A 12,281-nucleotide genomic window follows, 5' to 3' on the forward strand; every position below is an offset into this window, starting at 1 on the left:
AGGTCTGGGATTAACTCCAGGGTTCATTTTCTTGCTGTTTGAAACTTCTATTGTCCGAACAGCAGCATCCAGCCACTCCATTAGATGGACTCTGAGGTCTCATATGCACCGTGTGCCACAGAAAACAACCTAAAAGATGAGATAGTCCCCAGAAAGGCCCAGTCCCTTTTCCATAGGTGTTTTCTGTCATCTCAAGTTGTCTATGCACACAGCGTACACACAAGAGCTTTTTTGCCACCTTTCTGGGCCTCTCAGCTAGCAGCCACTGCATTTGCAAAGGGTTTGTTATTTACAACAGAGAGCCAGAAATAAAGGCTGAACTGGAAAGTGGACAGCAAAGGATGTGTATTTTGTAAAAAACAAAAAAGTGCACCTGGCTCAAAAGCTGACTTCTCATACTGAAGAATTTACCACATAGGATTTTCTCACAGGTCACAGTTATTGACAAAAACTATGTGTGTATCCCCACAAAAAAACAACCCATCACCCCTTGTTCTATCTTTGTCAAGAAAAGGCACTTGCCAACAATCCAAAGTGTGGTGTTTCTTCACAGCTCAGATCTGTTCAGCCAGCACAACCTGACCCAGCCAAGCCCAGCTTGCTCCCTCAACCTGCCATTTTCCATTAGCTAAACATCCCTGTGGCTGTCTAACAGACTCCTTCCAATAAAAGAGGGCCTAGCACTGGTCATGGTATTCCAGATGCAGTTTGACAAGTGCTAAATAGAAGAGAACAATAATTTCCTTTGACTTTCTAGCTGTGCCCTAAAAACATGTTAGCTGTCTTTACTTTCGGCTCACAATGGTGGTTCAAAACTTGCCAGTATCTAGCTACCTCCTGGTTCTTCCATTATATATTTTTCTTCTCTTTCTGGGATAGTTTGTTTTGGTCTTGTTGGTTTGGGTTTAGTCGGGGTTTTATTGGGTTTTTTTAGTTTTTAATTTTTTTTAACTTTTTGTTGTTTGGAGGTGTTCTGTTTGTTTTTTGTTTTTTTGTTGTTTTTCTTTCAGTTGGTTCCTCTTTGGTAGTATTTCCACCAGTTTCCCCTACTAATACCATTCTGAGGCTAAACCTTTGTGGAAAAATTTAGTCAAAATGATACAGTGATTTCTGAACTGACAAGTAGAAATCCATTACTCCAACCAATCTGAAAAATTTTGACAGGTTCTGCTTTGGGTCAAAAAGATACTTTTTCCTATCCTTATGAAAGACTGCAAAAGTCTGGTGGCTTAAAATACATCAAAACGTCACAGTTCATACACACTCAGATAAAATCCAGCAAGCAAAATCTCTGAGGGTTCTGTCTGAAGTGGACACACTTCATTTTCTTGCAAAGTTTAGCACTCCCTGGGCTGCACAGCTCTAGACCAGATGGATACGACTGCCATGGAGATCCATGTAGTAGAGGCTTCAGGTGAGGGTGGGTTTGCATTACTCTGGCAGATTCTATTTTGAGAAAATCACTTGGGAAAACCTCTCTTTGCAGGCTCAGAGAAAAAAAAAAAAAAAAAAAAAAAAAAAAAAAAAGAAAGCCATGAACTCAATAGGAGGAATTGTATGAGGGAAAGTTGGAAAGTTTCTAATTTAGAGATGATAGGATAAAAAATAGTTAAGTAAATTTAAATAGATTTAAGAAAAGTTTGTTTTTATTGACAGACCTTTGCAATTCCTTAGTCGTATTCTGACAGATGTAGCTGATTGTCAGGCTTGGCTGGTAGCAAATGCTTCTGCATCTTTTTTGTAAACAACTATCTTTTCAGACTGCTTACAGCAGCAAGAGACAAGCCCATCTTCTACTGGAAACATAAAATGTTTATCCACCACCTGCTAGGAAGGCTTTTGTTACTTGAAATTTGTCTTTTGAGCTCTGTGGAAAGCAAGCATGCCTTCTAAATGTATTTTCAAATAATGAAGCAGTTTTGATGCCTTAAAACATGTTTTCTTCAAAATAAATAACAGATTTTATCACTTGAATTGACTTTTAAATGCTTGTAAAAAGGTTCAGGATGAAGCACCCTAGAGAGAATAAGTTTCTCAATTTCCAGAAAGCCAGGCTGTAAATCCCTTACTGCCAATGGCAAACAGCAACTCACATGCATAACCCTGTGAGCACTGGTAAGAGCAATTCTTCACTGAAGGGAATTAAGCTTCCATTTTTATAGCTCAGCAAAGCACAAAATGGTCACCATCATTGGGTGTTCCCTATGACATTCTTCAAAGTGAGCATCAAATATTCTTCTGGAAAGGTCTCTCAAGGAAATCCGAAAAACCAAATCACCAAAAGTCACCATTTACTGCAGCAAAAGTTAGGTGCCCTTTTGATGGAAAAACACATATTGATAAAAGGCTGCACTGGCGATTTTATTTTACAGAAGCCTGGAACCAAGCACCACACACTACACAGGCAACATAAAACAGTCAGCAGCAATTAATGCTGGTCAGTGTTGACTGGGGCTGAAGGTGTGGGAACAGGGCACTCTCAGCTCTCTGCTACTAAACCCCAGCAGCTATTGTCATCTATAATGGGAGCCTGGCTGTGGAGAATTTGAAAGATAAATAATGGCATACCAGCAAGCATTTATCAACAACAACATCATTAAAACACTGGGAAGGGACATTTTTTATAAGTCTTCATCAGCTCTAGGAGAATTCATCCCTGCATACTGGCAGTGCCATTAAAAAGAATAGATCAGAGGATTTTAGAGCAAGAGAACATTGCCAGCAATTGTCTGACCTAAATATACAAAATCACATCCACATAAAATACCTTAAAAATAATGCCACTAAGGTCAAATAATCCAGCATTCAAAATTCTCAAAATGGCAGTACTAAGGTTGTGTCTGCATGACCTTAACTCAGCAACCTTTAATTCAGGCTCCCTCAGCGTGACTGCAGAGAATGGACAGGCCTCCTTAAATAGGTAGGTAATCAGCTGCTACTTTTGCCCTTGTGTCTCAGAGCAGCAGCAAGGCATGCCACAAAACCCCAGCCCCAGGACTGCCTGTCATTTCACAGGTCATTACAGTCGCAGAGCAAGGCTCTCAGCGGCCCCAGGCTGCGGCACTCACAGGGCAATCAGAAACACTATATCAAGGCCGAGACTGAAGGAATGGCAAAAGCATAGGCCCAATATTCAGAGTCCTTTTGAAACCTGTCTGCCATTTTAAAAGTCTCGCTCCAAAACTTAAGAACTCTGCATCACCACTTTTAGTTGTGCCTGCAGTCCTTTACAGGTAAGAAAATACCTGCTTCTAGTTGTACACAAAAGAGCTTGTGTGCAAGCAATGCAACGTTTCTCAGGAGCAATCTCATAACTACACTGCAAAAGAAATTCCATTAACTATTTTCTGACCTCAGAGGTCCACTGAGGTCATATACTTATCAATAAGTACAAAGGCCAGAAGGGGAGGTGATGCCAGCCCTCTCCTTTATCACTCTTTAGCACTGGTCATGGTGTTCATATCAGACTGAATAGCTCTGGGTTTCAAAGCATTCTTTCCTCAAATGGGTTTGTGGACATCTTTGGGCAATATTCTCATTCTATTAAGTAAGCATTTTCGTGAGCAGCCACACATATCACCAGCAGGACTGCCCACCACAACAGCCTTTGATACCACCAGTGTCAGCACAACTAACTTTTGTTTCCATAGCATCTGACTCAAAACAGGCTAATATGTTCTGTCAACATATTTCAGACGCAATAAAGCAAATACTAAACCAGGCAAAGGGAGTCCACTTTGAATCATCCAGTATCCCTCAGGATAACCTAGTGTGAACCCAGAAAGCAGAGTATCATAGCTCAGAGGAAGGACAAAAAGAACACACTTCTGTAGAAGTAAGACAAGTAGCAAACTTCTGGTTCTTTAAGTCAGCTGTGGTAACTGAAACATTTCGTATATGAGCTTGATACCTCCCAATAATCTATCCCTCCTGCACAGCACAGCACAGGGCCATGCAGAGCCACCCCAGCCAGCAAGCCTGCCATTTCCAAATGGTAAAACAAACAGCAGGCACACACAAGAAACCCCAATTGCTGATCTGGATCCAGGTGCTGGCAAAGCCAGCAGATCAAAGGCTCTGCCTTTCCTAAGGCTGGAAGCTGCCAGAAAACTCCATTCTATCACTCCTTCCCCAGCCCATGGATCTAGACAAGGCAGATCAATTTTTTTCAACCACAGGGAGAGCTACACCAACATTCTTGCAAAGACATGAGAAGATTGCCTGCCTTGCCACCTGGTTTCTGACTGTATTCATGAAATCTAATCCTCCAAGCTGCTGTGCTGAGGAGGATGGGATTTGTGAAGGCTTTGAAGACCCCAGGCAGGTAATTCCTGAGGTAATTCTGAAAGCAAAACAAAGTGACAGTCTGCTTCCTGATCCGTTTTTCTAGGAAAATTACATTTTACGGCCAATTCTGTCCTTACACACTGACTATAAAATTAACTTATTAGCTGACTCAACTCCATTTTATGTGAAGGATTGAGAAGGATTGCCTCCAGCCCTTGTCCCTTTAACTCTAATTATCAAGTGTATACCAGATTAAATTCAGAATGAAGTAGCCGGGTCAGGCAATCTACTTAAAGTTTAATGGAAGTTAATGATTCATTGATCAAACTCATTTATGTCTAATTAAACCCTTCCTGCATTAGAAGAGACAAGGGGGAAGTTTTATAATGCACCTCGCTCCCCTTCACATGGTGGATTTGCTGCAGAACTCCATGGAAAATTCACAGCATCTGCCTTTCGTGAGTGCATGCTTTGGCAACAGCCCTGTGGATTTAAAAGTATAATTATCTTGGATGACTTCAGCAAATGGATGGGGTTTACACAATGCTGGCACACACAATACCAGCATCCAGCTGCACACAGCCAGACTGAAAACTGAGCTTGTACGCACCAGCACCGGCACAATGGTGGAGTCCAGGGAGCGCAATAATAACCAGGCCTGCGTGTGCATCTCAAGTGTGAGCCCCACTGGAACAAGGCAGCAATGATGTTAAGCCTGGAACAGGGAGAAAAGCTTCCTGTTTAATGTGGATGCACCTCAGTCTCTGCTCATGTTTTGAAACTGGCAAAGGAGCCAAGCATCCGAAGCATGGCACAGGCAGTGTTCAGCATTCACACATAACCAAGAGTGACAGGCAACCCACTGCAGTGCTCAGGATTTACTCCTTCCTCCACGGACTACCCCCTCTTACTAAGCACTTTCTAAACATCATCTTGTGTATAAGGATTTGATCACACTACAAGGCGCCTACTGAGGGGCTAGCCACCAGAATATGGCTTGTGTCACAATTATTCAAGACAGTATAATTAACAGGAATACCATGTCCTACTTACATATTTATCATTTTGTTACATAGATTTAAAATTTATATTATTCATGTGAAGAATGAAACATTTTTTTACAATCTCAGGTTGCCAGGGTACAGAAGGAATGCTTTATTTTTTTCCTGTAGTTTGAAGTTATTGGTTCTTCACACGTTAGATAGGACTACACGGCCTTTAAAATTATGCTTTTCAATCCTTTTTAGATGTATAGATCCATAAGATGGTATAGTGATATAAATTACTCTGAAGAAATAAAATTAAATGCACTGTAATAATTTTCCCTCTTCAGTAGTCTACATCCCTATCACTCCTCAAATGTCTGACTAACACAAGATAAAACCATCTGGCCTTGCAATTTGTTGAATAGTTTAAACAAGTCTTGTGTTGGAGCAAGTGGTTTTCACGTGATGGCAGGATACTTCTTTTTTATCTCCCATGTTATTCTAGTTTAATGGTATTTTGCAAATCTGTATGGATGTCTAATGACAACTTGTTGACCTACTCCTTCTGCTTCCTGCTTTTTAAGTCACAGTGGAGTATAGGTTTCACTGTCTTCAAAACTACATTCCTACTGAATTCCTGATGGTCCAATATAGCTGTCCTTTGAAAAAACAAGTATTTTCACTTCTTAGGATATTAATATGAATGATTGCTTATGGATACCGACTCTCAGATAATATCTCACTTGTCCTAAAGAACCAAAGAACATGACCAGCTGTAGTTCATGCAAGTTTATTAGAAGCAGCAGCAACCTTTGATCTTTTGTACTTTTTTGCCTGTAACTCTTTCCACCATCCTTTCCAGCCCTGGCACACCAGAAAAGTGTGGCATCCTGCACTCTGCTAAGTTGCAGATGAAACAGGCCTTCGGTAGCATTTCTTCTCATTTCCAAAATTATTTGCCATATATGTTTATAATGCTTTGATTGTGGACAATTTTCTTTTACAAATCCTTAACAGTTTTAACTCAGTTTAACAGTGGTGAGTGGCTGTTGTTTTATGGCAGTAAGGCATGGCTCAATTTCTATTTTACAGTAAATTGTGCAGACCAGCTATGAATACACTGAGGTTCGTAATCTCAAATGGTACTCTTTGGCACTCCATTTCTGCCCAAATGTTTTATTTCTTTATCCATAACTGTTCCAAGAAGTCAGTCAGTTCCCAGAAGTCTACAGAGAACTCTGTCATAATGAGGTTGTTTGTAAAATTTGCAGTGGAAAGGTTATTTCCTTTTTTTTTCTGAGGTCTGTTGGGAACGGCTTGTATTTTCATTGTTTCCTTTTGCTATTTGGACTGCATTTAATTTAACTGCAATTAAATCAAATGGCAACTGCAATTTAATTTAGCTGTTACTGCAATTAATTGTATGATCTCTGAAACACTTAGTCAAGTTTGACTGGTATATGGCCCCTCTGGGTTTCCAGAAACAGACTTTGATTCCAGATTGATCATGCATATCCTTTGGGGTGGAAAAAAGGAGTTCTTGGTGACCTAGGCATTATGACCCAACCAACTCTATATGTGCCACTATACACACTCAAATCATCTTGCTGTTTCCAGCAACCTTGAAGGACAGATGGGGTTTATCCTATTTGCCAGACCATTCAGGGAGGATGATGCACATGAGTACTTGCAAATCTTTATTTTGTAGATTTTTTACCAATTGTTTTCAGTACCTGTCCTATGTCTCACTCATAACTCTTAAATAGAATGAAAATTAGAGGGGGACCACACAAAAAGTAGAAACAAGAACATATGACCAAGAGTGAATGAGGGAGTAACACAGCCCAGAAAAATAAAATCAAAAGAGGAATACACAAAATGAGTTACCACTGGCAAGGAGCATAAAAGGTTTCAAGGAAAAGTCCACTGATTGCATCAGAAATAATTCTATCCTTTTACTGAGTATAAGAGAAAAAAATAGAAAAAATACATGCACCATATCTTTGGAACAACAAATAACGTACGAAACAGATAAGACTGAAATACTGACATCTCCATCCTTTTTTTTAGAATGACACAATGGATAACAAAGGAGAGAGGAACATGGACCAAAATAAGGAAAGGACATCTTAGAAGTACCAAGACAAGATAGATATTTTCAATATAGCTGGTCCTGACAAAGCTCACCTAAAGAATTTCAGGAACCGGTGAGAGCCATCCCTAACAATTCAGAGGACAAATTGTCTCTCAGAAACAGAGCAAACCAAAGCAGCACCAGCAGTGTCTGTCTAAAATAACATTCTATTGTGTATTAATGGAGTTTTTGCCAGTGCTTAGAAAAATACCAGCAAGAAATACTTAAAATATTGGTTACTATGACCAAAAAGACAATAGGTTAATAAAAAGCAATAATAAAACAATAAATTATATCATGCCAGTTTAATTTGGTATATTTAGTAGGATTACTGGCCAAGATGATAAGGAGAAAGATACAGATATGACATTTATGTTATCTACCTAAACTTTTTCCCATACCTGCATTATATTCTCACATCAGGAAAATACAATTCAAAGGAAATGTCAGTGCATGAATACCTGATTTTAAAACACGCTCACGTCCTAAGTCAGAATTTTCATTCTCAAGATGGGATTTGGAGGGATCTGCAGGGAAACCAGTACTAGTCAGTATTTTTTAATAATGGTTTAACATGAAACAAAATTTTATTTAAAGTATTTAGTTCAGTCTCTTGCTGAAAAGGATTGTTAGCATCTCAGATACGAAGTCAGAACCTTTGAGAATCACAGAAACAATTATAGGAAAATTTAAATTGAAAGGGACCTCAAGAGACCTTTAGTCTAACATCCTGCAAAAAGGATCAGAGCAGGTTTCTCAAAAAGGGTTTCAAGCCCTGACTGGCCAAAAACAAGTATGGAGACAGCAGAAACTGCAGTTACAAACCTGCCAAAGGCAATCTGTTCCACTGTCCTCACTTTGAAAAAGTCTTCTCTTAAATTCAGGCTCAACTGTTTTTATTTCCACTCACATCCATAGTCTGTCATCCTCCCACCTCTGTGAAGAGTCTGACTATTTTCTTCTTGATGGCTTCCTCATTGGTGTCAAGGGGGACCTGCCAGGTTTCCACAGCAATTCTCCCATTTAAATGTAGTTCTCCTTTCTCTCAATGCTCCCACACAATCCTAATAAGAAAAAAATGTAATAAAAAGATATGTGTTTAGATCTGGGAAGAAACAGTTAAATGCCCAAATAGAAAATGGAAAATAATTAGTAAAGCAGCAGTGGTTCAAATATTAACAGGCTCTTGCACTATCATCTTAATATATGTGGTACATGTAACACATTCATTTGCTGTGCTTGGCAGTTGTGAAGCTTTGGTTGAATTCACCTCAGAGTCCAGTCCTGAGGAAACAAAAAATAAGAGAGATACAGAAGACTATAGTGGAAATAACTCTGGATTTAGAAATTTGGTGATATGCATTCTTAGGAAAGACAAAGATATTTTGTCTCTGGAGAGACAAAGAGAAGGGGGTGAAAGAGAATGAGAATAGTAAAAAGGGCAAGGAAACAGTATTCCAGTCGCTCAGTAAGTAAAAGTCTTTCTTCCCATACTAAGGAAAGAGAGCAAAGATCCCTTGTGCTCACTGTGACCATGTCAAATAGAAATAGTTGCGGCCAAAAAATATTAGCCCAGAGAGTATGAAAAAACCTCTTACTACAGTAATAATCAAGTAGTAAATTAAGCTGCAAAGCAAGGCCACGGAGTCTATATCACTACAGCCTTTCAAGCAATGGTAGAGAAATACTGGCTCTGTGTCAGGTCAGAGAGAAGAAACAGATGATGTCTCCAAATCCTTTCTATTCAAAGACAGAAAATTTCTTAAGTTTGATTGATGCCTCAGATAAACTCCTTTTCTAAATAAAACCTAAGCAACAACACTGCCTTATGAAACATTTTGGGGTCTTAAGGTCAAAGGAAGCTAATGAAACACTGGCTGTGAAAGTTGCAGTTTGGTGCTTCTAAAATGTGAATTTCCAGTTCAATTTTCCTTAGAATTTCATTGCAGTTCACAGCATCCAATAGCATTGTTTTCTTGTTAACAAAACTTTAATTGGCTTTGTCTGAGTCGTCTTTTGCCTTATCTTGTCTAACCTAGATTACTCATTCAGATTCAACAGTTTATTGATACATCATTTAGTGTTTTGGGGGTTGCAGAGTTTGCTGTATTATTCTTTTTTTTACGTCTGGTACTACTCAAAACTTTACGAAGACTTACACTTTCTTGTTTATTCAGAGGGTTGGTTTCCTATTTTAAGTGCACTTGCATAACACTCATATAAAAAATTCTTATTCTTCGCAACATAAGCTTCTTAGGTAAGAAAACCTTTCTTTTCTTTCCAAGTTTGCAAGCTTTGGTACATCTTTTAATCACAGTTACTTCATATGACTTTATTACATAAAAATTTGTATTTGTACTTCTGCAGATATCTACAACGTGGCGCAAGTGCTGCCTGCTCATAAAGTATTTGCACTTATGTGATCTTTTGTCCCAGTGGACTGGAATCGCAAACTCTACAAGAGTGGCACCAAGACATTCTCCAGTTATAGTTCTATTGAACTTTGTTAAAGTGAACCCTTCCCCTACTATAAGCTAAAAACTAATTGCTACGCACATAATACCCATTCTCACTTACCTGGCATATTGTTCTGGGGAATGGCAGGGTAAAAAAGTTACTCTTAATGTATTTTATTTCTTTTTGTAAGAGCCCCAGTTTCTGGTAACTGTACCTGCAGAAAGTCAGTTCACTTTACTTCTGGAAACAGCATCCAATGTCTGACTATAAAATGATACATTTAAAAAAAATAAAATTGTATCTTGAGGTTTTATTCCTTGTCCTAAGTGTACTATTCTCTCTCATCAGGCTGAAAGAAATTATCTGAGTGCTGACATTGTCTGTGGACAGCAACAGTTTTCATCATCCTTGGATGCCTTTTCTGGGGTCCAACCTGAATTTTGCCTCAATAGTGGCTACTCATAAGTTACTTTAAAGCACAATAAACGTAATCTAAAAGAATAAGCTATAAGTATAGCTTAAGCGAATAAAAAGGTATAGATGCTCTCAGAAAGAACTGAACTATTAGTAAAAACAAAAAAAAAAGCAAATAAAAAAAAGTAGCCCTTATGCATTGCAAAAAAGTTCTTCTGGGACATTCACGTGGTCAGGAATAAAAGAGAAAAGAGATAGAAGTACTGCTTTATCACCCCTTACTGCCTGACAGCAATTAATTTCAATTATTCAGAGCAATCAGGAGGACTTCAAAATAGCAGGGCTTCCCTTACTTCCCCTCTATATTAGGTGATGTATAACAAAAATATCTTATTTACCTTGTCAAGGTTTACTACCAACAAGAAAATTACAGAGACCAAGCCCTTTGATTGATTAAGAGAAACATATAGTGACAAGTGAGACAGTGGAAGAGAGTTACTATTTCATGCACTTCACTGCTAAAAAGTAAAGTATCTATGAGACACATATTTTCTAGCAGAACATTAGAAAAAATAAAACAAATTAAAAAAGCAAGATGAACTGTAATCTCTAGCATAGGTTATCTTTGGAGTATGGCTGAATATGAGCCAAGTTGAATAACTTTAATTATGGTTTAGAGCACAACTCACAGGCAATGTTGAGTAAAATAAATATCAGTAATTTTAACGAAGCAGTATGGAAATGTAAAAATAATACATATCCCTTAAAATATTTTTTTCTTCTTTGAGGAATTTTAAGCAGCTATGAATATTCATTAACTGTCACATTAAATAGAAATCATCATGCTATTTCATGAACACTAGACCCAGCAAAGTCTGTCTTCCTACAAGTTGTGTATTTTCTACTCAGGCCACCACTTCCTACCCTCAATACTAAAGTATATGTCCAGTCTGCTACAAAACTTAGACTGTAGGTAGGAAGTTAAAGACACCCATCCCTCTTTTAACAAAGCTTTGCAAAATTGACTGAAAGGGTCCACCTATTTCTAGGGTCAGAAAAGCAGCAAAATCCCATAATCTGATTTCCCAAAAGAAACAGTGTGTAATTGAGCAGGTTCCTAAACTCTCACCCCTTTATTGCTGTCGTCCTCCCTGAGTGACTGCAGTAAATCAAATATGCACCTTGACCAGTAAGGGAAATAAGGAAATGCCTAGCACAGTTATCAGTCCAAGGCTCAGCCTGGACCCTGTTGAACTTTGCAGGGCTGGGAGCCAGGAACTGCTTTCCTAGGAATGCACTTGTTACTCCTTCAGCCCAGAAGTCCTTGCCAACCACTGTCTTTTTTTCTAAACCACTGCCTCACTGGCCTACACATTCCTTACACATTCTTACCACAGTCAGACAAAAATACGGTTTAAGTATATGCCTAGTTTGTTTTAGTTTAAGTCCTGTGGCTTTAGTGCCCAAATTTTAAAGTTGAACTTTTGCACCTCTATTAAAACCATCTAGACTCAAAAGATTTAGTGACACATAAGAATTCAGCCTATTCTTTTGGAAGATCAATATCATCTGCAGCTCCTAAATTTCTGAAGTATTTTGAAAGATCCAATAGGTTTCAAGCAAAGGTATTGCCACAATGAATAATCATCCTTATATATTATGATTTTGAACCAATTAATATTGGCTACATGGAATAAAAAAATGGCAACTGAGTAGTTAATAACCAGCTGTACTTTCTTATGACATTGTAAGGCTCAAGACAATATTAAGATTGGGTGGCTAAAATCCACAGAAAAAAACACTAAGTCACACATTAATTATGAGTGACTTCATCCTGTCCCTGTTGTATCTACAGCCATAGAAACAAAGGCTAAAAGGTCCAATCTGCCTTCCCACAAAGTTTCTGGAGCTGGCAATTTGCTTTCATCAGATATGTGAGCAAGAGGTACAGGAGAGTTACCTTTCCACGACACAAAAAAATATAGATGGTCACAGCCAATGAC

This window comes from Geospiza fortis, unplaced genomic scaffold (assembly GCF_000277835.1).
Source record: "Geospiza fortis unplaced genomic scaffold, GeoFor_1.0 scaffold41, whole genome shotgun sequence".
NCBI classification, from domain to species: Eukaryota; Metazoa; Chordata; class Aves; order Passeriformes; family Thraupidae; genus Geospiza; species Geospiza fortis.